At 37.0% G+C, this 25,714-nt stretch overlaps 1 protein-coding gene across 3 annotated transcripts in view; it reads right to left on the bottom strand.

The window, feature by feature from the left end:
- lrp8 (low density lipoprotein receptor-related protein 8, apolipoprotein e receptor) overlaps window positions 1-9,744 on the bottom strand; it is a 332,503-nt gene extending 322,759 nt beyond the window's left edge. For 2 of the 3 annotated variants that reach the window (XM_073953022.1, XM_073953024.1), the window contains exons 1-2: window positions 9,638-9,744; window positions 111-181 (exon numbers count right to left, since the gene is read on the bottom strand). The gene's annotated coding sequence lies outside the window, so the exon portion shown is untranslated. Of the gene's footprint in view, window positions 1-110; window positions 182-514; window positions 616-9,637 lie in introns of all 3 variants that reach the window. The other variant, XM_073953023.1, reaches the window with a different exon arrangement.
- Between the last annotated feature and the right edge of the window lie 15,970 nt (window positions 9,745-25,714).

Genomic DNA, 25,714 nt, shown 5'->3' with positions numbered 1-25,714 from the left:
TGGAGGTACATCAACAAACTGAAATAAAAATTTCAGCAACTCTTGCTTTATAAAAACTATTTATTTGGCAAAATTCTATTTAAGACAACAACTTTACTGTTTTCACTGACCTTTAAAGATGGAGAGCCATTCTAAAGTGATTGAAATCCTTTGACAGCAGGTTGATGAAGGGATTTCAGCCCTAGGATAGAATATTAGAATATACAGTAAATAAAATATTGCATCTCTACAATGTCATTAACTCAATAGTGTCCCACAACAATCTGATCATCAATGAAAAAACATGCATGAGAGAATAGGATAAACTAAAGTATCTTTTTAGTTAAATTGCTCACCAGTTGCAGATATTTTAAAATATAGTGTCTCAAAGTTTAGGAGAATTTGTACTGAAAAAACTGGACTAGACTAAGCTGAGAAGCATGTTGTGTGGACAGAGAACTGGTCCAAAGTTTACTTGACTGATGAAAGCAAATGGGAATATTATGTTCATCATCAAACTGAGAAAACACTGTACCCAAAGTGATCAATGAAGTCCAAAGTCAAAAGTGAAGGAAGAAGGGCCATGGTTTAGGGTATGTTTTCTAGAGGTTGTCCTCTTGGTTTCATCAAGGTTGCCTACAGTATAGAGTTTTACGACAGAATAAATGCAAATGTTTAGCTGAAGCTTAGCTGCAGTCTTTGCCAAATCCTCCAGTATTGTCAGGCGGGACAATGACTCCCATCACACAGCAAAATGGGTAAAGCAGTTCCTTAAACGTGAACAGGTTGAAATAACTAAATGGCAGCCCAGAGGCCTGATCGTAAAGGTGCAGTATGTGATTATCTTCAGAAAATTTTTGTCTTGCTTGTTGAAAGTCTCTTCAAAATCCACTACTAATGATTAAAGTAAATTATGTAAATGTATTTATATGTATTTTTATGTCCCGTGTGAGGCATAAAACTAAAAAAGTTAATCCATATAAATATTGTCGGGCCGATAATTCCCATAAAGTAGCCCGAACTCTGTCAGCAAATGTAGATTTGAACAAATGCGGAATTAAAACTTTTTAAAATCCTGTATGAATACTGGAGTTACTTTTGCACGCTGGAGGAATTATGACACCATGGCTGAAGTATTTTTTTTAGGCAGGTAATGTTCTGTTTTAAAACTCTTTAAGTCACACAAAGCCAATTGTGTTGCGTTTGTTTACGAAAGGGTTGTATGTATGCAGGGAAGTGTTGTTCAGCCACTGAAATCTTTCGGAGAACGATTGATGCGACGATTTTCAATTTCATAAGGTACCTTTAGTTTACAGCATTGATAATGTAGATTTTTATTTAGTTTAACAACAAAACATAAGTAAATAGAGCTATTCCACCTAGCCCACTTTACTAAGGTAAAGTTGGTTATATATTCACATTGGTTAATCTTTGACAACCTGTGATGCGCTCCCTATATTGCTACTTTGAATATTCAGTCTGAAACAGCATGTAAACATGGCTTAGTAATAAGTGTAATTCCTGCAGCCCGTCGGCCAATCACTAAGCAGTCACTTATCATTACTCCTATACAGTAGTGTTAGAGAGTGAGACAAGTTTTGCTTGCTACACAACTAAAAACGTGCTAGGTATAATACAGTTTTTCGTTCAGAATTGTAGCATTTTAAAGTACTATAAAGTTTTCTAACTAGAAAATGACATGTTTTATTCTAGTGGTTCTATGTCCTCTTTAATGTGCATGTTCGCGAGTTTAGGAGACTTTTAATCTTTCCATAAAATAAATAATCTTGGTTATTTTGCAAAACACTGTTCTGCTAGCAAGCATAGTATACACAATGTATACATATACACAATGCATAGTATACACAAATGACAATCTTTGAAATATTGAACAATGAATATTACATTACTTTAGAAAAATTTATTCTGATCTGTAGCATAGATATTTCACATTCAACAGCAAGACTTAAATGCCATCAGGCTGATAGTTTATCCAGGCTGGATAAACTTTCCACGTGTGGGTTTATCATCCAGCCCCTAATCCCAACCTATGATTTGCTCTAAAATGCAGGCCTACACTGACTGCCAAAAACTGAAATCCGTTGAGATCAAAAAGTGTAAACATTGCTAAGCCTGCGTATACATGAGAATATTCTGTGTAGATTTATTTTTAGACCATAAAAAATCTGACCATTACCCTACATTCCCATGATGAAACAATTTTCTCCACATTTGAGCAGCCAAAATGAGCATTATCAAGGACTGGATCAAACCTGATTTTATAATGCATTTTTGTCAATCTAATCAAAAATGAACAACAAGCAACTAATAAATGGGGTCAAAAGGTTTTCTAAGTCTGTCTTCATTTGACCACATTCAGAGTGTGAAAAAAGTATTATTTATACAGGTACATTTGACCAGTGTAAAACAGTATAATGCCTTGTTTTAATCCACAATACACATAGATATACACATATACACATATATCTGTGATCGGGAGTTTTCCTGGATGTTAGTATGCGTTTTTATTTTTTTAATATGAAAATTTTTATTTGACATCACTTTTCTACATTGATGGATCACTTATCGCACAGGCATTCCTGACAAAAAGCTTGTGTTTGTGTGTATGGAAATGTACTATTCACTCTCCCTGTTAAATTTGATCTAATCATGTGCTGAAACACATGGGAAATGGGAGCGATTAGTTTGTGAATGAATCTCCGTTATGAACGACTCTTTCGCTAGCCAACAATAATACAAGTTTCTGGCAGCGCAGCATCTCTTTGTCATATTTCTTTTGCATTGTTTGCTGATTTATTCAACAAAACTAGCATAAACCGAGTGTTTAGTGCGAGTTGGTGCTACTTTGCCTTATGGTGAATGCAGTAAGTGACTATAGCTATTATTATCAATAACATGACCTGTTTAGCACAAATTTCAAAACATACAAAAACGTAAAAAAAACTTAATCCTATGAAATGTTCTGCCTTTGTGCTTTGTTTTCTTTGTTTGCTCGTTACTACACTCGTAGACAGCGCTTAAGTCCAGCATCTTCACGTAATAACACTGTCTTGACTAGTGCGGTTGAATGACATTTGTCCTGGGAGCACTGTACCAATGTGGCGGCACTAGAGACGCATGCTCAAGGTCCCTATGCGATATCTAGTGTATATATCTATGTCACAAATTGAGGAGCGGGGAAAGGAGGCGGAGTGGCGTGACAACGCGGGGAATCCTTCACAAACTGAGGAGCGATCACAAACCGAAAGTGGCGAGAGCGTCAAAGTAGCCAGAAGTCATTCATTTTTTAACGAGAACCAGCGGCGAGAAACAGTGGGGCGTCTTCATTGGCTATGACGCGGTTCGGTGGCAAGCAATCAGAATGAAGTAGTCCACCACTTGAGCGAAGTTCAGAGAACACAGACCTGTAAACTTTGGTTCCGACCACAGTTGTTCCCAAGAGTTTGATTATTGCGGTTCCTGGATTTTCAATTATTAAAAATCGCGACGACGTGGGGCCCCCTAATCACGCGGGGCCCCCCCCCCGCAGTGCGTGCCCTGCGGGCCCGTCCGCTACGCCACTGTGCTCAAAACAGAGAAGGAGCCCTCACTGTATTACAGCGGTGAAGATGGAGGTGATGCCTGAGATGTGCCTAAATAGAACAAAACATATAAAGAGCAATTAACCTCATCTGTAGTATATCTATAGATATATCAAATACCACATCATCAACCATCAGTAACAATTTATCAAAATATTTTTAGTTAAATTCATACATTTTCTTTTCGGCTTAGTCCTTTTATTAATCCGGGGTCGCCACAGCAGAATGAATTTATCCAGCACATTTTACACAGCGGATGCCCTTCCAGCCGCAACCCATCACTGGGAAACATCCACACACACATTCACACACACACTCGTACACTACAGACAATTTAACCAACCCAATTCACCTGTATCGCATGTCTTTGGACTGTGGGGGAAACCGGAGCACCCGGAGGAAACCCACGCGAATGCAGGGAGAACATGCAAACTCCACACAAAAACGCCAACTGAGCCGAGGATCGAACCAGCAGCCTTCTTGCTGTAAGGTGACAGCACTACCTACTGCACCACTGCATCGCCTTTAGTTAAACTATCGAACATTAATAATTAATAAATTCATTTTCTTTTCAGCTTAGACCCTTTATTAATCAGGGGTCGCCACAGCGGAATGAAACGCCAACTTATCTTAACCAGCAACCTTCTTGCTATTAAGGTGACAGCGCTACACACTACGCACCCCTGAACATTAATAATGACAAATACATTTGTTATCATGTTTGTAATATTGGTAACATGTTACTCTGGTAATCTATTTAATAAAGAACTTTTCTCTCTAAATGATGTTAAAAAGCAACATGTTACATTTTTAGTTGACCAAATTATAAATACTCCACCTAGCACATGTTATTGGTTACTCAAATCATTACATCAATTGTAAATTTGACCTTCAAAAATGATTTAATCAAAATCAGCAGCCTATAATTTGATGCATTTCTCGCGATTTTTATACAGCACCTTAATTATCATTTTGCTGTCAACAGCATGTGGCTAGAGAAAATGCGACATACAGTGGAGCTTTTATTAGATATCCTTAAACATCTTAAATATGTAGTTTAATTTACAGAATAACTTTCAGATTGCTTATATTACAGTTAAATCTGCTCTTCCAGAAAAAAACGTACCTTCTGAAATGAAGTTGTCTATTTAAAGGGCCATGAAACCCCCTCGTTTCAGCAGGGTGTTTTCACACCTCTACTTTGGAAAAAGTCAGAAAAGTGGGCGTGTCCAGCTCTGTTTAGGGGGGAGTGTCGGAGGAAGAAAAGTGGGATGGTGTGGGAGTGTCTATTTGGGCACGCGCGAGTTTCAGAGTCAAAATACACACACACACACACACACACACACACACACACACACACACACACACACAGGAGAAAGTGATGGTTTTTAACCTACATGGACATCTGTAATCGAATTATTTGCCAAATTATTAAATGTTGGACTTTAACTGCAGTTTGGCTCTTTCATTCAGGGAATTCATTCATGTCCCTCGCGACAAACGAGATATTTGATTCGAGGAGCTGCTCTAAGCGTGTATTTTCATGCAGTGTTTGATACCGCACGGCGAATGAGAGAAAAAAAAACATCAGCATTTCCCAGAAACTTAGATGCACACGACAGGTAGTGTCAGAAAGCAGCGCGTGTTATTGCGGTCACTAAATGCGGTAAAAACCCTACACGAGGTTAAAGTTTGGTTGTGGTGCTAACGTGTTTACACTCTGTGCAATAGTTTGTTAGATACGAACAAACTGAATAAACAAAGAGCACTGGTCGCTCACTTACCAAATCTGTAGAGACAGGACAATCACCAGCAACTAGAGCTGCATCTTTATGAAGAGAATACTACAAACGAATCCAGATCTCAGCGTTTGCAGATGAGAACAGCTCTCAGGTAAACAATAATCCTCCTTAGACACGTAAATTATTGTCGCGCGTCGCGTACACTGTTAATCCACACGTGACTCTGAGCTCTCACAGAGAGAAAATGAAAACGAAACTTAACTGCAGCAAACTATAAAAGCAACACTTCACGCTTGTTTTGCCAACACAACGTGGCGTCTCTGTCCTGAAAACACGGTGATAGTAATGAATATTAATGAAGTTGCACAATAGAGCGCGCTGATTGGTTTGAACCAAGCCTTACTCATGCATTAATGCATCACACTGTAAGACGCAATAAGACTCACTCTGGCACAGACACCCAGTCTGCACGCTGGAATACACGCTATTATGTCATGACCGTGACGCAGCTTCAAAAATTCGTTTCAAACCGGAAGTACGAATTTGCTTGAAATAATGCAAAAACAACCAATTTACACTTTTTAGTGAAATATAGGTGTCTTAATAGTGTTTTTAGCAGTGTGGGACACATATACGACTGTCAACAGCTCAAAAAATGTGTTTTGGTGTTTCGTGACCCTTTAAATGTTCTTTTACGGCTAGAAAGGCTTCTAGTGGTACATACTGCCATATTTGTCAACATTGGGATGTAGATTTTTCGGTTGATTACGTTAAATAACTTAACAGGCTTTATAAATGCACAGATCTATAATGAAAGCATTTGATTGATTTCCTAACTATTTATGCTCATTTAAAAAAACCTATCAAGATCAACATGTACATATGTGTATATTTCTGTTCAAACAAGCACCCAAAACTCAAATTGTCCATTTTTACTGAGCTTCAAATCGCGTGTACAGAATCCGTTTGGGAAACAGCGTCTATTTATCACTTAGAAGCGTCCATAGATATATACATTAGATGTCGCCTACCATGCTGTAGTCTATTAGAAGCAATGTGTCAACAAAGCCGCCATTTTAGTATAGGGTAGCGCTCCTTTAAAATGTATGCGGGACCAAGGTGCAGTGCAAGACTGTGGCCATCCAGAGCCAGAAATATACACATTATAGACATATATCGATGATCGGGAGTTTTCCCGGTTGTCAATATGCAAATTTTTTTTTTTTTTAATTACGAAAATTATGATTTTACATAATTTTTTCACATTGATGGATGTGACCGCACGGGCATTGCTGATGAAGAGCATGTGTTTGTGTGCATGGAAATGTACTATTCTCCCTCCCTGTTTAACTTGATCTAATCCCAGTCCTGAAACACATCCCTTCTCCTGCTTTCACTTCTACTGACGGAGGGAGCAGTTTGTTTGTCAATATGAACGACTAGTTCCCATAGCCGACAATAATACAAGTTTCTGGCACCGCAGCATCTTGTCATATTTCATAACTTTGTTTGCTTATTTTATTCAACAAAACTAGTATACGCCTGGTATTTAGTGCGAGTTGGTGCTCCTTTGCCTTATAGTGAATGCAGTGACTGTATTATCATCAATAAGATTACTTGTTAAGCACAAAAGTTCATAACATATAAAAACGCAAAAAACAAAATCTTACCTATGAAATGTGATAGGCTAGCTTTGGGCTTCGTTTTATTTGTTTGATCATTACTACACAGCGCTAGTGTCGAGTCCAGCATCTTCAGATGGGCACACTGTCTTGACCAGTGCGGTTGAATGACATTTGTCCTGGGAGCACTGGACAAATGTGGAGGTGATATTTACGCATGCTCAGGGTCCGTATGCGACATCTAGAGTATATAGGTGCATTCGACTTCATGCAGCGCTGCGCAGATCGATCGAAATCTGTCTTAAAGTGGTGCATGCTGGTTAGAAATCTTGTCCGGATTGATGCTGCACCGACGGCACGTGACTGTCACATGTGGCATCAAAGTACCGCGACAGCGCTCCGAGATCAGACGGCAGACTCAGGCTGTTTCTCAATTGCAAGAACGCAGAGAACGGACTTGCGTTCTTGTGGAGACCAGTCTTGCCAGGTGTCCTTGGAAGAACAAACTCAGGAGACCGCTAGGGCAGAGAACGATTCCTTTGAGAACTGAGATGCTGCGTTCTTCCTGATGCTCACATGACCTTCACGCGTTTTAAATGGAAATTATTTAAACATTACAGCACTCATACAACGATTTATTGTTTTTCCCCTTTTCAAAATATATACTTTGCATAAAAACATTATAAATATATGTTGTACAATATAAATAAAACAGATTTTAATACGAATTTCAGCAAACAAACACCCTTAATGTGTTTATTCCTTTATTAAGATATTCATGTTGATGTTTACTTTCACCGTTTCATTTAGGGAAACTCCTGAGGTAAATAAGTGATATCTCTGAACTTTAATAATAAATCTAAAAAAAAAGCTGCACTTCCCACATCCAGTCGCAATGACTTCTGGGACTTCCAGAGCGAGTTTGGTGCTCAAGTCTGCATCAGTGCGTCCTCGATATCAAGATCACATTCGGGAAGTTTCACGCGTCCTCCGTACATGCGGTCCAGAGTATTGGAACTGAACTTAGGCAGCTGATGATGACGTTGCACGAAAACACAAGGACGCAAGACCGCTGAAGAACGCATATTTAGAAACAGCCTCAGACCGTGCAGCTCCTGAAGAGCGACTGCAGGAGCTCTGATGACGACACCGATATTACACGATTGGCCGAGTTCACCACTTGACAACAAACACGTGTATTTCGGGTTTATAATTGGACAAATTCTGATTCAAAAGTTTCAAAACAAACAAATCACTTTCCACACCCTCTCTATCTTGCACACATCTTGCTTATTAAAAGACTACAAATATTTTACTGCAGTAATCATCTTTTGTTAAATAATCTGGTTATAAAGGTTAGTTTGTTTGCACAGGTTTATTTTTAACTTTTTTATACAGACTATTTACTGCATTCATCTCCATGAATGATTTAAATGATATATTTTAGTGTATGTTTTAGTGAATAACCTAAATATGAACTCAAATAAGTCTTACAGACTTGAAATAAAATAATAATCATCATTGATCCTGCCACCCTAAAGCTCTCTTAACAAATTAAATTAAATAACTATTTTATTAAATGATTATAAAATGGTTGTATAATCATAATATAAATATATATTTTATTTTCTGTCCAGCAGTTTATAGACTACCTGCTCTTTCTGGGAAACTTCCACATAGCTCACTTATTTTACCTTTTGTTCTTTTCAACACAATCTTTTTGGATTAAAATGCTTTTTTGAAAATGCATTCATTATCCAAAATAATCTCATTTATTAAGACCAAATCAAAACACCTTGTTTTGCTTTTTACTCCTACAATTTATGCTTATTGCTTTGTAGTTAATAGAACTGTTCGTTTTTATGTTTATGTTAACCTCTCATTTCCTCTTATTTCTCTCATGCATTTGTTATTTATTTTATTCATAATTCTCCCTTATTGTTTAAAAAGGAACTATAGTTTGTAGAGACTGTATTCTGTTTTGATTGTAAATGTTTTGTTGTTATATATATATATATATATATATATATATATATATATATATATATATATATATATATATATATATATATATATATATTATGACGCCATGTGATCTGTCATCATGACTGCAGCAACTTTGAGTCCCGAAGTGTCCAGCTGTCCGTCTTGACGGCCCTGTTTTCAACTCCGCCCCCGCCTGCGCTTTATGTCGAACGCACCTTATATCTATGTGGAGCGTCTCACAGATCACGCACCGCTACATCAACTGACTGTATTGAGGATTGCAGTGCCAAAAGTGCCTGTAATAGTAAGGAAGTGAATCGTGCCATATTTATAATTTTTTCAAAATGTTTTAAGCCTAAACAAAAAGAAAGCATTGAACAGATTTACATTTGAGCAAGAGGAGCAGGCGCCCCTGCTGGTTTGGCGGTAAGGGTGGGAAGATCATGTTTGTCACTTTCATAGAAAATAAGGGAAAACACTGGAAAATACCTTAACGTATTATAGCGGGATAGAAGTGTAAACTACGGGAGAATCCCGATAAAAACGTGAGGGTTGACAGGTAATATTATAGAGAAATGTATGCATTTACAAAATCAAAGTTATGTTGGAGGCTGCACCGTGCTGTTCGTTTTTATGTCGAAATTTCTGAGACTTGCACTTGGTTAAACTTAAACACAACTTACAAAACACAGAATTAACTACTCACCATATCTTTATTGAAGGAAAATTCGTCTGAATGTGGCGTTTCGTCGGACATCAGCCATTGCTGCGCTGGAATTTGAATCTGCTTCAACCAACGACTCTCACGCGCATGCGCACACGCGCTTTTTTTTTTTTTTTTTTTTTTTTTGCTGCAAGGTTAGTTCGCCAAACACAAATATTTCTCTTCTGTTTGATAAATTGGCAGAGCACAAATTAATGTTTGGTGAATATTTTTAATTTTGTCTTCAGATCACAGACTAAAATGAATACACTGGATTTATTTTTTTTTGTCATTTGTTGAGTCAATATTTAATATTTAATATTCAATATTTTATATTTAATTGTCAGTTTCCACATTTTTTCAAAAAGTAAATTTTTACAGTCTAATTTAATTTGATACAGTCTAATAGTAAAATAAAATAATGCAAATATATAATCCAACAAAAAAGTATCCGGAATTTAGTTAAATAATACTAGATTGCAACAAAAATTATAAAAATTAATTACAAAAATAAAGTAAATATTGAAATAAATAAATAAACGAGGACAATATGTTATGTTTATTTAAGTTTTTTATATTGTTGTGGGTTCTAGACCCAGTTATGACAAAGAAAATAATAATTATTACGATATCTGCTTACCCTTATCTACTAGCTTATCTTTTATTCAAATTTAACTCAGTGTTCATGTTTCGGTATTACAGATTATATTTAATTTACACTATATTCACATATATATACTGTAAATAAGACACAAGTGTAATAGAGAATCAATAGAGATGAGCTCTTCTACTGCTCTGATTGACTTACTGCTGATCAAGTGTTGTTTACATTTAAACAAGTTCAATATTCTGTCACCACGGCAACTTGAGTTTACACTAGAAATCAACACAACTCTCTGAATCTGATCACTCAAGCTCTTTCAACTCTCCAGTTTGACAAGTTTTATCAGATTTGGAAAGTTAATCTTCATGGAGCAACGGCGCCTGAGAAGGACCAGGACTCTTCCAGCCCACCTGAAAGACTTCTGGCTGGAGGGTGTCTCATCTGTTCGGGATCCTGGAGCTGTGGTCAGGTTAGATCACACTTACAGCTGTATCTCTGGCCCAGGTTTGAAGGAGCAGCACCTGGAGAACGCGGCTGTCCTTCCACCACTCCGTCCAGCATCCCCAGAGTCTTCAGTGGACGTGAGACAGCAGGAGGAGCCGCTCTCCATTCACGGCTACAGTGTTCAGGCCTACCAGAACATCTACCGTTCTGTGGTTGAGCCCATGTTGAAGAACCGTCCCTACAGCCTACAACTGGGCCTAGAGATCAAGCAGCGGCTGTGGGAGGCGCTCAGGTGTCCTGTAATGGAGGAGACGGAGCAGGCTGATGGGCGAATCCTCATCACAGAGAGCAGATGTGGATTCAGACCAAACAGCATCGCTCCTCGAGTCCATGTGGACGTCAGTGAAGAGCCACTGCCTGAGCCGCCCAGAAGAAAGAGGCCCAGACACTGAGTCTGCACAGTGTCCCAAACCACACTGCAGGCCTGTGTATGTATATAGTGTACATAGTTGTAGAGCAAGTTTACAGTGTTTCCTTTTCATGTTTTGTTTAATCAATTGGTTGCTTTTAATGATTGTTGGCGTTTACTTGTGGCTCTTGGTTTGCTTGGTGGTCTTTCCTGCATTGCTGCGTGGCGTTTAGGACGTTTCAGGTGGTTTTCTGAGCGGTTGTTCTCGTGTTGCTGGTCGGTCGCTGGACTCTTCTGAGAGTTTCGATGTGTTTAGTTAGTTTGCGGTCTCTGTTGGGTTAGGTTGGGTTAGGTTAGGTTAGGGTCCCTCACGTGGTTTGCAGCTTGACGTGCTGTGAGGGCTTGTGTGCATCAGTGATGTTGAGAGCTTCGCCACTGGTACTTCACAGATACCGGCAGGGTCACCCATAGTGGACAGGTCTCAGCTGAGATGCCCGACTAAGACAAACCAGCTGACTCTGGACAGCAGAAGATTTAGCTGTTCTTCAGCAGAAGAGTAACATCAGAATCACCTGAAGATGTGGAAGTCACAGGTGGATTTGTCAAAGCAACTATTCTAAATAAATAAATGAATAAACAAAATCAATAAAGTCATTCATTAATAAAAAAAAAAAAAACGCATTTATTTTTTGCTTTTATTATGGTGAATTTCATCATGGTATATATATATACACACATACACTTTTAAACTTTGTGTTATTCTTGTGGTATAGATTATTATGAAATGAAAAATTAAGAAATTATGATTGTATATAAGTATTACCACAAATTGCTCAATAAAACTATAATAAAACTATAATATAATAAACCAAAATAATAATAATCATAATTATAATGAAAAATACATACAATAAATAAAACGAATATTAAAATAGTTTATTCAATATTTTGATTGATTATTTATAATTATGTATACATACTATAAATATATAAAATTCTATTCATGAGAACAGTTTTCATGGCCTTTATCAAATCTGATTTTACGATGCATTTTTGTCAATCTAATCACAAGTGAACAACAAGCAACTGATAAATGGGGTCAAAAAGATTCTGTCCTCATTTGACCACATCCAGAGAGTGAAAATCAAGCTATATAGGTACATTTGACAAGTACACAAATTTAAAATATAAGTAAATGCCTCATAATTATCTGGTTTTATTTAAAGAATTTAAAAAAACAAGGGGTTGTAAATAACACTAGTTCAGTAAAGGCCAGTGGGAGTTTTGTATATTTTGTAAATCATCCTATTGTAAAACAGCTTTGAATTGATTTTATCTGGTTCTAGAGTTAAAACAGGTAGTGTGCTACAAAACAGTGACAACATTTGCATTTAGAGGATATAAGCATTCAAAGCTTTAGGTTTGTCAACTTTAGCAAAATGAATCAACAAGTTATTTGACATCACCTCATACTTCAGTTTTTCATTAAATCTTCAGACCCAATTAAATGCTCTCTGATATTTTATACTTCCTTCAAGAAAATATGGCTAAAATTGATGATTTATTCATGTCAAAGAGTGTTCAAATCAAGGGTTCACACTTGAAAATATAAGAAAATAATAAAATGTAGTCAAACTGTGATGATCTGAACACAGTCAATTACAAATGAACTGTGTGCTCCGCCTCTTTAAAGTTAGTAGTATACAGAAAACTAGTTAAAATTAAATCTGTTACACACAATGTCCATTTGTATTTGGTTAATAATACATTTATAGGAATAGACAGTGTAAATATGATTTCCTTTGGGGTAAAATCTGCTTTCAATCTCATCAATCTCACGTGAACAACCGTTTTTTTTTTTTTTTTACAGATAATAAACAAACATAAATGTATATGAAAAATAAAAGTCCTATCAGCAAAGAGATGACATCAAATATATAGCAACAATAAAAACAAGAAAACTGCACAACTCTCAAATCAAACCTAAACTCTTCTAAGCACCATTCCTCCCATCTCCCACCCCTCCCTGTTTAATGAGGCCTTCAATAAGTATGCAAAGATAAATCAAGACACAGATAAATAAATAATAAACCAATTGAAATAATTCATTTATTTATTTTCTTTTCGGCTTAATCCCTTAGTCCCAGGGTCGCCACAGCGGAATGAACCGTTAACTTATCCAGCACGTTTTACGCAGCGGATGCCCTTCCAGCTGCAACCCAACACTAGGAAACATTCATATACACTCATATACTACGGAAAACTTTTGCCTACCCAATTCACCTGTACTGCATGTCCTTGGACTGTGGGGGAGACCGGAGAACCTGGAGGAAACCCACATGAACACCGGGAGAACATGCAAACTCCACACAGAAACGCCAACTAACCCAGCTGAGACTCGAACAAGTGACCTACTGCACCACTGCCTTGCCCCGATTGAAATAATAATTATAGTAAATAAACTAATGGGTAAACATAGAAGAAAATATAAAGTTAATACTAAAGTCTCTATTTCTCCTTTTTGAAATTCTAGTGAGCAGGTCCTGAAATGTTAAGGTTTTTAACGACAGACAGTATGGGACACCATGTTTTGTTAAAGAAGCTCAGTGATCCTTTAAAACACGGGTGCCAAATCCAGTTCCTGGAGGGCCGCAGCTCTGCACAGTTTAATTCCAACCCTAATTAAATACACCAGATCAAACTAATTAAGTCCTTCAGCTGTGTTTGAAACCAACAGGTAAGTGTGTTGAAGCAGGGTTGGAACTAAACTGTGCAGACCTGTGGCCCTCCCGGAACTGGATTTGACACCTGTGCTTTAAAACAATGTCTCAGTGTCTGATGATGGAGGGGACATACGTTTCCATTTGAGGAGAATTGCACACCTGGGGAGCAAGGTGGGAAAGGCAATGATGCAGCGTGTTGATGTTTGTGTAGTTGGGGTTGGAAAATAACCAAAAAGTGCAGTCAGAGGGTCAGGAGTGATGATTATATTAAACGCTTGAGAAAGAATTGAAAAAATATTAGTATTTAATATAATATTATATGATGCTTTTGTCCAGTTCTGAAATCAATAAGACTTCAATATAATTTATTTCAAACTGATCATTTAATTACACAAGTTAATTGATTGACAAATCAAGGATTATGTGGTGCAGAAAACAAGAATAATGATAATAATTATACGTTATTTATTTAATAGTGATAATATGATAATTATAATATTATTCAAATAATTAAAGTATTGCTGACCCTAACTTTTGAAGGGTTGTATTCAATATTGGATTTGGGTTTCACCAAACATTTTTTTAGTTCTTTGCCAAATATATAGATTCTAATTATTGTTTAAAAAAAAAAAAAAAAAGAAAAAACGTTTGTTGCTTTTAAAGGTATTTATTCAGCTGACGTTTGTGTTTATGTGCTTTTCATTTGTTTTCATTTCAGAGAAGTGTCTTGTTAGCAGAGTTACAGTAAATAGTTGATCACATAATTTAGAATGTTTTCCAATCTGTAAAGCCGCACATCATTGTGTAGAGCTCAGTGCGTTTGTGGTAATGGTTTGGTAGTGGTTGTAGTAGTGAGTAGTGAGTTTTGATTGGTATTGATGTTGATTCGCAGCTGTTTTAGCAATCCATGGTGTAAGACTGAGATTGTCACTGCTATTATCATTGAGGACAAGTTTCCCAGTAACACACCCCAACACCAAGTGTTAAACTGGATTAAGAAAAAACAAGAATGGAGGAAACAAGGAAAAAGAAGTTTTTCAAACCCTTTTTCCTCAAAGCTGACAAAAAAAAAAAAAAAACAGTTCAGCTTAAACATGAGCCTGAAAACGGCCATGGTGAGTCATATTTACAATGGACTTCAATTATTCATTTAATTATTAAATCAAGTTTCCCTGATTTAAGAATATTTAAGCCCTCTTCTGTCCAGTTTTGGGCTGTCTAAGCACACAGTAGACCCATAATTGACAGACCTTTTCTGAACGCAAATTAATATATTTTCATTTATTTTATTTTATAATTCGATATATAATGCTCCATAGACAGTCAAGAGAAGTTCAAAGCCCTGTGAAAAAAAATCAGTGCATTAAGAAATATTATCAAGCACAACTTTTAATAATGCATTAGTAAATTATTATTTGTTAGAACTACAAAAAAAATTATAAATGCTGTAAATGAGTTTTTTTGTTCTTATTTTGTGTTAGTAAATACATTAACCGGTTAAACTATTGATAGTGTGGTGAAACCATGATGCATTCATGATAATCTTGGTTTATCTACTACAAAATTTTATTTTTAAAAAACATTTTCTTTTTCTTTCTTTTTTGTACTATTTAAATGTTGTTGTTTTGTACCTGAAATAAAACCATAGTAAATGTTCATAGCGAATGTTATAAAAAAATGTCAATTTTCTCTCAAATAACAGATGAGGAGAAAGAGAAAAAAAGAGCCATCTGGTATCTTTCCTCAAAGTTTGTAAGAAACACCTGAGGATCTCCTGCCTCACCCACAATGAAGAGGGGAAGATGAAGAAACTAAAAGAGGAGCAGAAACACCAGACAATGGCTCTCATGGTAAATGAGCATAACTATATCTATAAGTCAGTCTATAATACTGTTAATAAACTGTTCATTATTTTAGCACATTTTTTGAGTTTAGCATCTTCTTAAAAAAGACTTTGTAAAATGTGTAACCAAAAATTTGTTTCTCTTTTAACAGATGACTTTCTTTGCCGTTTAAAGCTTGAGCAACTGGTTGTAGTTTCTGCCATCATTCAGAGAGCTTTGTGTGAAAGAGGAGCTAAATATTAGTAAAATAGAAGTAATAATGAAGAAAACTGATACAGCCTGTGGAGTTAAAAAGGAGAAGGACCAGATTAAAGAGGAGATGAAAGAGAAGAAGAGAAGAGCAAGGTAGAAAGAGGAAGAGACAATGGAGGAGACAATGATGGAAAAGGAGGACGTGGAAGACAAAATGAAGGAGGAGAAAGAGATTAAAGAGGAGGACAGAAGGAAAGAGAATAAAAAAGAGAAGATGGAAGAGACAATGAAAAGATTAAAGATGACAACGGAAAGAAAGGGAGAACAAAACAAAGAAGATGGAGGAGACAATGATTAAAAAGAAGGAGGGTAAGATTAAGGAGAAGGAAAAGAAGGTAAGAAAAAGGAGAATGATCAGGATGAAAGAGAAAAAGAAAAATGAGGAGAATTAGGTGGAAGATATGGAGATGAAAGAGGAGACAAAGGAGGAGGCAGCAAAGAAAAGAAACAGAAAAAATAAGCAGCAGGATGAGAAGAAGGATGAGGAGGAGGAGAAGTAAAAGAAGAAGGATGAGAAGATGATGGCGGAGAAAGAAGAAAACCTTCCTGTTTGTTTTGTGTAACACATGGTGACGGCAAGACACATTCTCAAGAATGAAAAGCTCATATGTTAAGTTTATCAGGGGTAAATTTATTCTCTTCCATGTATTGGTGCTAAATTTAAGGCCTAATCTTCTGTAACTTATATTACTAACATGACTTAAATTTACCCTTAGCTGTGGTTGACCAGGTTGTGTGTATGTATATGTATGCATACATACATACACACACACACACACACACACACGCACGCACACACACACACACATATACACATTTTATATGCTTTATAATAATAATAATAATAATAGTTATAAGAATATAATTAAATATTGACTCAACAAATCAATTCCCAAAAATGAGCTCAGAACAACAATAAAATCCACTATATTAATATTAGCTGATAGTAAGAAGTTAAATTAAATATATATATATATATAAATATTCACCAAACACATTAAATTGTGTTTAAACAACAAGACCTGTGTGATTAGATTAAATAGGAAATGCCTTCATATTTAATCTAACTTGGATTATCATCATAGCTTACACTGAAAACCAAGTGTGCTTTAAACAGTTCATCAATGGCTGCCAACGACATGGTTCCCTGGCATAGGATGATCATCTTGTCCATCGCAATAAAGTAATTGCTGATGGCCTCCTTGTGTGTTCCAGAGGCAAGAAGGTACAGCTGGCAATGTTCCTCCTGTTTTTTCAAGTGTTCTTCTAAACTGTTGTTGGACTGGAGAATAAAATAAACAAAATTGACATCATGAGAATCTTAGCTTGTGCACTGAATGAATTGAGCTCATCCTGCCCAGTTAACCACCAACTGTAGTTCTGCACAAACCTTGTGAAACACAGCTAGACGTTCCTGACGTGGCCTGAGCTGAGCTGCGCTGATCTTCTGTTTTTTCTTTTTAGAAGGCTGAGTTGGTAGAACGTGCAAAAACAGAAAAAAGAATCAAAATCACTGCCCCACTCTGTAAGAAAACAGGTTTTATTTTTTTAAGCTCTGTCCTGGAGGGTCGGTGTCCTGTATAGTTTAGCTCCAACGTCCATCAACACACTTGCCTGGAAGTTTTAGTAAGCAAAGAAAGAGCTTGATTAGCTGGTTCAGGTGTGTTTAATTGGGGTTGGAACTAAAATATGCAGGACACTGGCCGTCCAGGGCTGTTTGGGCACCCCTGGTAAAGACCATCATATTGGGGTAATATAAACACACCCAGCCCTTTTTTTATTTAACAAGATAAAAACGGTAGACCAATTAGAAAGGTTTTAAGTCCGACCGCAACTTGACGTAGGAGTGCGGTTACCCCACTCACCAAATTGATTGACAACTGCGTATTATTATGCCGTGGGAGTGCAAGACAATAAGGACTGCCCGATGGCCCAGGGCCAGCATGCGAGACGCTAGGGCCAGTGTACAGAATGTTACTGGCCCGATCAGGCCAGTGCTGCCTAGTCACAAAAGTTTGGCAGCGACTGTCTTTCAATTGCGTGCAAATACAATCTTAGGGTGCTTTCACACATAGACGTTTGTTTCGGAATCTTTCTTGTTTCCCCCCCTTAGCGCGGTTCGTTTGGCATATGTGATTCCAGCAATCGCGCTCGTCTCCGCGCCAAATCAATCGAGATGTTCTCTGCTCTATTGTGTGGATCAATTGTAGTGAGAAAACAAAACAATGCTTCAAACTAACGACCCAGGCTATATCACAGTGTATTATGATTGTGTTATAGCCACATATACGGCTATACGAAGAGAGATGAGTAGAGCGAGATGTCATTCCTAAAGCGTTTCATGTCTAATGCGAAAGTGAAAGCATGCTGAAATATTCCCGAGCTGTTTATTCGTTAGGAACATTGACCAAAGGTACCATCTGATAATTTTTCCATATTTTAATCTTATAATATGTTGTATTAGGCCTGTTGTTTTGTTAATTTCCGCACTGACAGCTCGAAAGAAAGATCAAAATTTTTATTTGTGACTCAGGTTGCTAAAACACTTTGCTCCTGTGTTTTGATGGGCTTCTTCTTTGATCGCACTTCATTCTCGTGTTTGTACTTTTCTTTTTGGTAAGGATCAAATGTGAAGACACTTCAATAGTCATGCGCACGTTATTATCATCAGCTCAAGAAGTTTGTCATATCAAATATAGACTTAATCGCGAGCTCCTGGAAGAAAGCGAAAACCGCTCGCACTTTCAGACGGCCTCGTAAAACAACAACAGGACACAGCAGATTTTGTTCTTTTTGGCTTTGTGGCTGTACATCAAGACAACGACAAGGTTTGTTTGAGCCCGGGTCATCCATGGCTCATTATTATATGCATGTTAGGGGTGTTACAATACACTAAAGGCACGGTTCGGTTCGGTTAACGGTTTTGGAGGCAAGGTTCGGTTCGGTTTCTGTTTGCTGTGCGGTTACGGTTGATGTCATCTTAACAGCAATGCTAAGGAACAATAGATTCACTTAATAACAAGAACAACTAAACTTTTCCTTTATTAACTTTGCAATCACATTTTAGTACAGTCAGGATACCCGAGTAAACGACAACAATTAAATAAATACCTCCAATATAGACTATATTCAGAAAAAATATTATCTTTAGTGCAGCCATCTTTACTTAGTTAACTTAAATTAAATAAATAAATGCAGTGTAGACTAGTGAAAGATCAACAGGCTTGTCCTCTCTAAGAACATTTGGAATATTTAATTAAGTTTTAAAGAGCCCATATTATGGGTTTTTGAAAATCCCCCTCCATGTAGTGTGTAACACAGCTCTAAGTCAAGTAAAGTATCCAGCTAAGGCTTAAATCTGTTAGTGTACAGTGTTTAAAATGGTTGATTCCTCTTTAAAAGAGTCGACTCATAGTGCTTCAAACGAGTCGCCTTGATACCGAGTCATTAGGTGTTTCGCCATGAAGTACGAACGAAACCAAGTTATTCACGTGTACGCGCAAACCCGGGAGATTTGAAACCTGCGGCCCCGCCCTCTGACATAGAAACCCAGACACACACACACACACCCACAAACACACACACACAAACATGCCGGTCGATTGAAGTCACGCTGCAGATGGATATTATCGAGTCTCTACCCAAAGATGAAACCTCAGCATTATAGCCAAGCAGTTGGAAACAACTGGAAACTTCTGCAAACTACATGCTACAAAGAATACTTCATCTACGTTTGTTAAAGGAAGGATCAGTAAAGAGTAACTTACTGATGGACGTCAGGATGGGTTTCTTCCTCCATTTCTCAATTGTATGTGCGATTAAAGTTGTTGCCTCGTTTACTCTAGCTTGCAAATGTATTTAGTTGTGATTTGTTACTTGTAACCGTGTGTACTGTATCAGGTTAACTCGCTATATTCTCTTATCGCGTGCAAAGTCACATTTTCATTGACCCACTGGCAGCTAAAATCCTTGCCTACACTATCGAGCGTGTATGAACTGTGATTACTTTTATATTGCTGATTAGCTGTTGGGCATTTTACTCTCTGACTGAAGGCAGTCGACCAATCGCGACAGACTGTCATCGGTCCAATCAGCGCAGATTAGCTTCGCGCTTAGGAGGGGTTTGGGAACAAATGAATCACTGGACGATTCATACAGGAGTTGCTGGGATAATTGGGTAAAAATAAATGCAGATTATAAGACCATGAAAGTGTTTTTTGACCTTGCATGCATATTAGACTGTTGTTGGAGACCCTTACAACCAAGATATGACCCTATTTCATGTATAATATGGGCTCTTTAAGTTCTTCTTCAAAAACACCATAATGTCTACATTCTCTGTTGAGAGGCTTGATCTCTGTGTAGACACAGACATAGTGATGCTCATTTTTGATTCAGTTTTCATTTAGATAGATAGGCTTCCATTTAAATGAATGAAAAAAATATATATATACTGTGTTTGTAAAGTGTTTTTTTACATGACATATTTACCAGTAAAATACATTGTATTTTTTTCTGAAACTAATGTTACGGTTGTAGCAGTAAAGGTTGTATTTTTGCCTCCCGTTAGTGATGCGTAAATGACGGTTATATCTGCGGATAAACCGCGGGTCGGGTAATAAAAAAATACATTATAATTAGCTAATTGCAGGTCGTTTGCTGGTGTATAGGGGGACAGGGCAGTGGAAGGGATGCTCATTTCGGTTAATTTTGCTAACCGACGACCGCCGCTCATTAATCGGTTATTAACGATTAACTGGTTAGATTACTATTCATTTTATATTTAACAAATTGACGTGTCTATTTTGTGTCTGACACATTAAATATTGCATTTTAAAATACTGATTTATTTTAACATGCTAGCATATTAATAATAGAACACAACAACAGAGCATTTTCATGCACCTGCAGTGTTTAGCACAGAAGAACAGAATAAACTAAATAAAATGAATAAAATAAATAGGACTGCCCTAAATTATTTTTACTTAAATAATTAATTTATATTACAAATCGAAAACACTGACTGATTCTTTTTAATAACCGGCATAGGCTGTTTTTTTTCCAATCATATGTTTTTTCTTCCGTCAAATAAAAACTGCAGACTTCCTCAAATTGCTTGCTCCATGGAAAATATGCCTTTATTTAATGCCCCGCTGTTATTATTATAATCACAAAACCTTTTTACATTTTTAATAGAAATCATTATTTTACAGATTATGTCTTGCTATATGGTTTCCTCTCTCTCGCGGTTCAAGTGCGCGAGCTGTGGTGATGAAAAGACAACAACAACGCGCGCATATGTTGACTTTTTGTAAACAGTTTTATTGTTTAAATATGATATTGCATTAATGTGCATACATGCTTTAGAAGCTGTAAAATAAAAGGTAAAGCCTCTTTGTTGCATCAGCGCTGGTTTAGCATCAACACGTCTGTATCAAACAGCAATATCTTCTTCCATTTTGCTTCTTTGGCAAATGTGTCTGTAGGCACGGGTTATACGTTATCATCCTGCAAGATAAGTATGTCTTGCAGTTGAACAAGGGGCCGATTACAAGGCGCACCTCACTGCCCTTATGTTGACAAGGAAAAAAGAAGAAAATAAGCGCGGTCCTCTTATGAAATGACTGAATCAGTTGGGTGTCGATTATGCAAAAGTGTTGCTGTCTGTGTTGTTACAATTGTAATATGTAATAATATTGTGATATTCAAGATTTGTACATTCATACAGCTCTGGATAACTTAAAACAGCGATTAGCCCTTTAGAGCGGTGTTAATGCGTCCTGAAGTAAAGCGAAACGGCTATAAACTCCAGCAAGATAGAGTGATTATATACAAAGTCATACTTTATCTATAAATAAAGTAGCCTATAACTATAGAAACTGTGTTCATCTTAACTGAAAGCTTCGTCGAGTTTGCTGGCCTCACGCATCACACACCTGTCAGTCAGTCAGTCAGCACGTAATGCCAAAGGGTTAAACAGATAGCGCACAGCACTTTACGGTTAACTGTTACAGAAAAGTTTGCACTGTTATAATTCACTTACCTTTTAAAACGTTTTGGTGCGATTTATAATCCGCTATTAAAAACAACAACAACAATGACTGAATGTTTTGAATGGGTAATGGCTCCGTGGCGGGATGCATTTTGGTCCCCGCCATGGAAGAATGAATGTAGCGGAAACCATGCTCTTTAAAAGTTCTCTCTAGTTGTCTTGACAACACAAACTGCTGCTCTGGGATGAGCCGCGTGCAATAGATGCCCCTCTTAATGAAAAGGCACATTCAATCGGCCCCTTATGCAGCCAAACTAAAAATATACAATAATATTTTTAATCGTTTAACTGATAGCATAAATCGGTTACAAATGCACCCTTTCGGTTAACGGTTAAGCGATTATTTTAAGCATCCCTAATACATACACACAAACACAAAACTTTTTTTTTTCTCTTAGTATCGTTTGCACACATCTGATGATGATGATGAGGAACTTACATCTTTGGACAAAGCACTCTGTAATGGCTCTTTATCACATTTCATTAGTTTGAGCTGTGATTGTCACTGCTACTGCTCAAAACAAAGAAGCAGCCCTCACTGTATTACAGTGGTGCAGATGAAGATGATGCCTGAGATGTGCCTAAAAAGAACAAAACATATGAAGAGCAAATAACCTTATTTGTAGTATGTTTAAAGATATATCAAATATCACATCAACCATCAGTAACAATTTATCCAAATATTTTTAGATAATTATCTTACATTAATAATGACGAATACATTCGATATCATATTTGTAATCTTAGTAACTTGTTACTCTGGTCATTTTTATTTTTTAAATACTTTTCTAATTTTTTTTTTACTTTCATGAGAGAACATTTCTCTCGTTAAATGATGTTAAAAGCAACATGTTAAATTTTTAAATGACCAAATTATTATTACTTCACCTAGCACATGTTATTGGTTATTCAAATCGTTATGTCAATTGTAAAATTGACCTTCAAAAATGAATTAATCAAAATCAGCAGCCTGTAATTTGATGTGATTCTCGCGATTTTCGTACTGCACATTAATTATCATTTTGCTGTCAACAGCATGTGATTAGAGAAAAAAAGGGACATTCAGTATAGCTTTTATTAGATATACAAATGATAAACATGTAGTTCAGTATACAGAACAAATTTCAGAGTGCTTATTTTACAGTAAATCTGATCTTCCAGATAAAAAAAACTACCTTCTGAAATTAAGTTTTCTATTTAAATGTTATTTTATGGCTTGAAAGGTTTCTAGCTGTATATACTGCCTTTCACCATATCTGTCAACATTGGGATGTGAAAATAAGGGCTAACCCCTTAGATTTTTTGATTAAATACATTAATGTAAATAACAAAGGTGTCACTTTAAAAATGCACAAATCTATAATGAAAGCATTTTGCTTTCCTAACTTTGTATGCTTATTATGCTTGTTTAAAAGAAAACTCATCAAGATCGACATGTTTAGATATTATTAATATTGTCATTATGTGCATATGTCTGTTCAAACAAGCACCCAAAACCGAGATTATCCACTTTTACTCCGCTTCAAATCGCGTGTACAGAATCCGTTTGGGAAACAGCGTCTGTTTATCACTATGGAGCGTCTCAGAGATCACGCACCGCTACATGAACTGACTGTATTGAGGATTACATAGGGGGCAACAGTGCCTGTAATAGTAAGGAAGTGAATCCTGCCCTTTTCATGTTTATTTCAAAGTCTAAATAAAAAGAAAGCACTGAACAGATTCACATTTAAGAGCAAGAGGCGCCCCTGATGGTTCGGCGGTAACGTTAATGGTTGCGTATAGGGAGAAAATGTTTCGTCACCTTTCTTAGTAACGTTAACGTTAAATACGGGAGATTTACGGGAAAATACCTTTGCGTATTATAGCGGGATAGAATGGTAAAATAGCGTAAAAAACGTTATGGAGTACGTTAATGTATGTTACAGTGTACAACAAAGTTATGTCGTGGGCTGCAAGCTAATGCAATACCCCATGCTGTTCGTTTTTATGTCGAAATTACTGGGACTTGCATTGGGTTAAACTTAAAAACAATTTAACAAATACAGAATTAACTACTCACCATATCTTTATTGAAGGAAAATCCGTCTAAATGAGATGTTTTGTCAGATATCAGCCATTGCTGCGCTGGAATTTGAATCTGCTCCAGCCAACGACTCCCACGCGCATGCGCACACGCGCTTTTTTTTCTGCAAGGTTATTTCGCCAAACACAAATATTTCTCTTCTGTTGATAAATTAGCTGAACACAATTTAATGTTTGGTGAATATTTTTTATTTTGACTTCAGACCACCAGCTAATATTAATACACTGGATTTTTTTGTCATTTGTTGAGTCAATATTTAATTGTCAGTTTCCACATTTTTTCAAAAAGTAAATTTTTACAGTCTAATTTAATTTGATACAGTCTAATAGTAAAATAAAATAATGCAAATATATTATCAAACAAAAGAGTATCTGGAATTTGGTTAAATAATACTAGATTGCAACAAAAATTATAAAAATTAATTACAAAAATAAAGTAAATATTGAATTAAATAAATAAACGAGGACATTATGTTATGTTTATTTAAGTTTTTTATATTGTTGTGGGTTCTAGACCCAGTTATGACAAAGAAAATAATAATAGGATATCTGCTTACCCTTATCTACCTGCTTATCTTTTATTCAAATTCAACTCAGTGTTCATGTTTCTGTATTACAGATTATATTTAATTTACACTATATTCACATATATATACTGTAAATAAGACAGAAGTGTAATAGAGAATCAATAGAGATGAGCTCTTCTACTGCTCTGACTTACTGCTGATCAAGTGTTGTTTACATTTAAACAAGTTCAATATTCTGTCACCACGGCAACTTGAGTTTACACTAGAAATCAACACAACTCTCTGAATCTGATCACTCAAGCTCTTTCAACTCTCCAGTTTGACAAGTTTTATCAGATTTGGAAAGTTAATCTTCATGGAGCAACGGCGCCTGAGAAGGACCAGGACTCTTCCAGCCCACCTGAAAGACTTCTGGCTGGAGGGTGTCTCATCTGTTCGGGATCCTGGAGCTGTGGTCAGGTTAGATCACACTTACAGCTGTATCTCTGGCCCAGGTTTGAAGGAGCAGCACCTGGAGAACGCGGCTGTCCTTCCACCACTCCGTCCAGCATCCCCAGAGTCTTCAGTGGACGTGAGACAGCAGGAGGAGCCGCTCTCCATTCACGGTTACAGTGTTCAGGCCTACCAGAACATCTACCGTTCTGTGGTTGAGCCCATGTTGAAGAACCGTCCCTACAGCCTACAACTGGGCCTAGAGATCAAGCAGCGGCTGTGGGAGGCGCTCAGGTGTCCTGTAATGGAGGAGACGGAGCAGGCTGATGGGCGAATCCTCATCACAGAGAGCAGATGTGGATTCAGACCAAACAGCATCGCTCCTCGAGTCCATGTGGACGTCAGTGAAGAGCCACTGCCTGAGCCGCCCAGAAGAAAGAGGCCCAGACACTGAGTCTGCACAGTGTCCCAAACCACACTGCAGGCCTGTGTATGTATATAGTGTACATAGTTGTAGAGCAAGTTTACAGTAAGTTTCCTTTTCATGTTTTGTTTAATCAATTGGTTGCTTTTAATGATTGTTGGCGTTTACTTGTGGCTCTTGGTTTGCTCGGTGGTCTTTCCTGCATTGCTGCGTGGCCTTCAGGACGTTTCAGGTGGTTTTCTGAGCGGTTGTTCTCGTGTTGCTGGTCGGTCGCTGGACTCTTC

This window comes from Danio rerio, chromosome 6 (assembly GCF_049306965.1).
Source record: "Danio rerio strain Tuebingen ecotype United States chromosome 6, GRCz12tu, whole genome shotgun sequence".
Lineage (NCBI taxonomy): Eukaryota > Metazoa > Chordata > Actinopteri > Cypriniformes > Danionidae > Danio > Danio rerio.
This window is presented reverse-complemented; position numbering and strand designations above follow the sequence as displayed.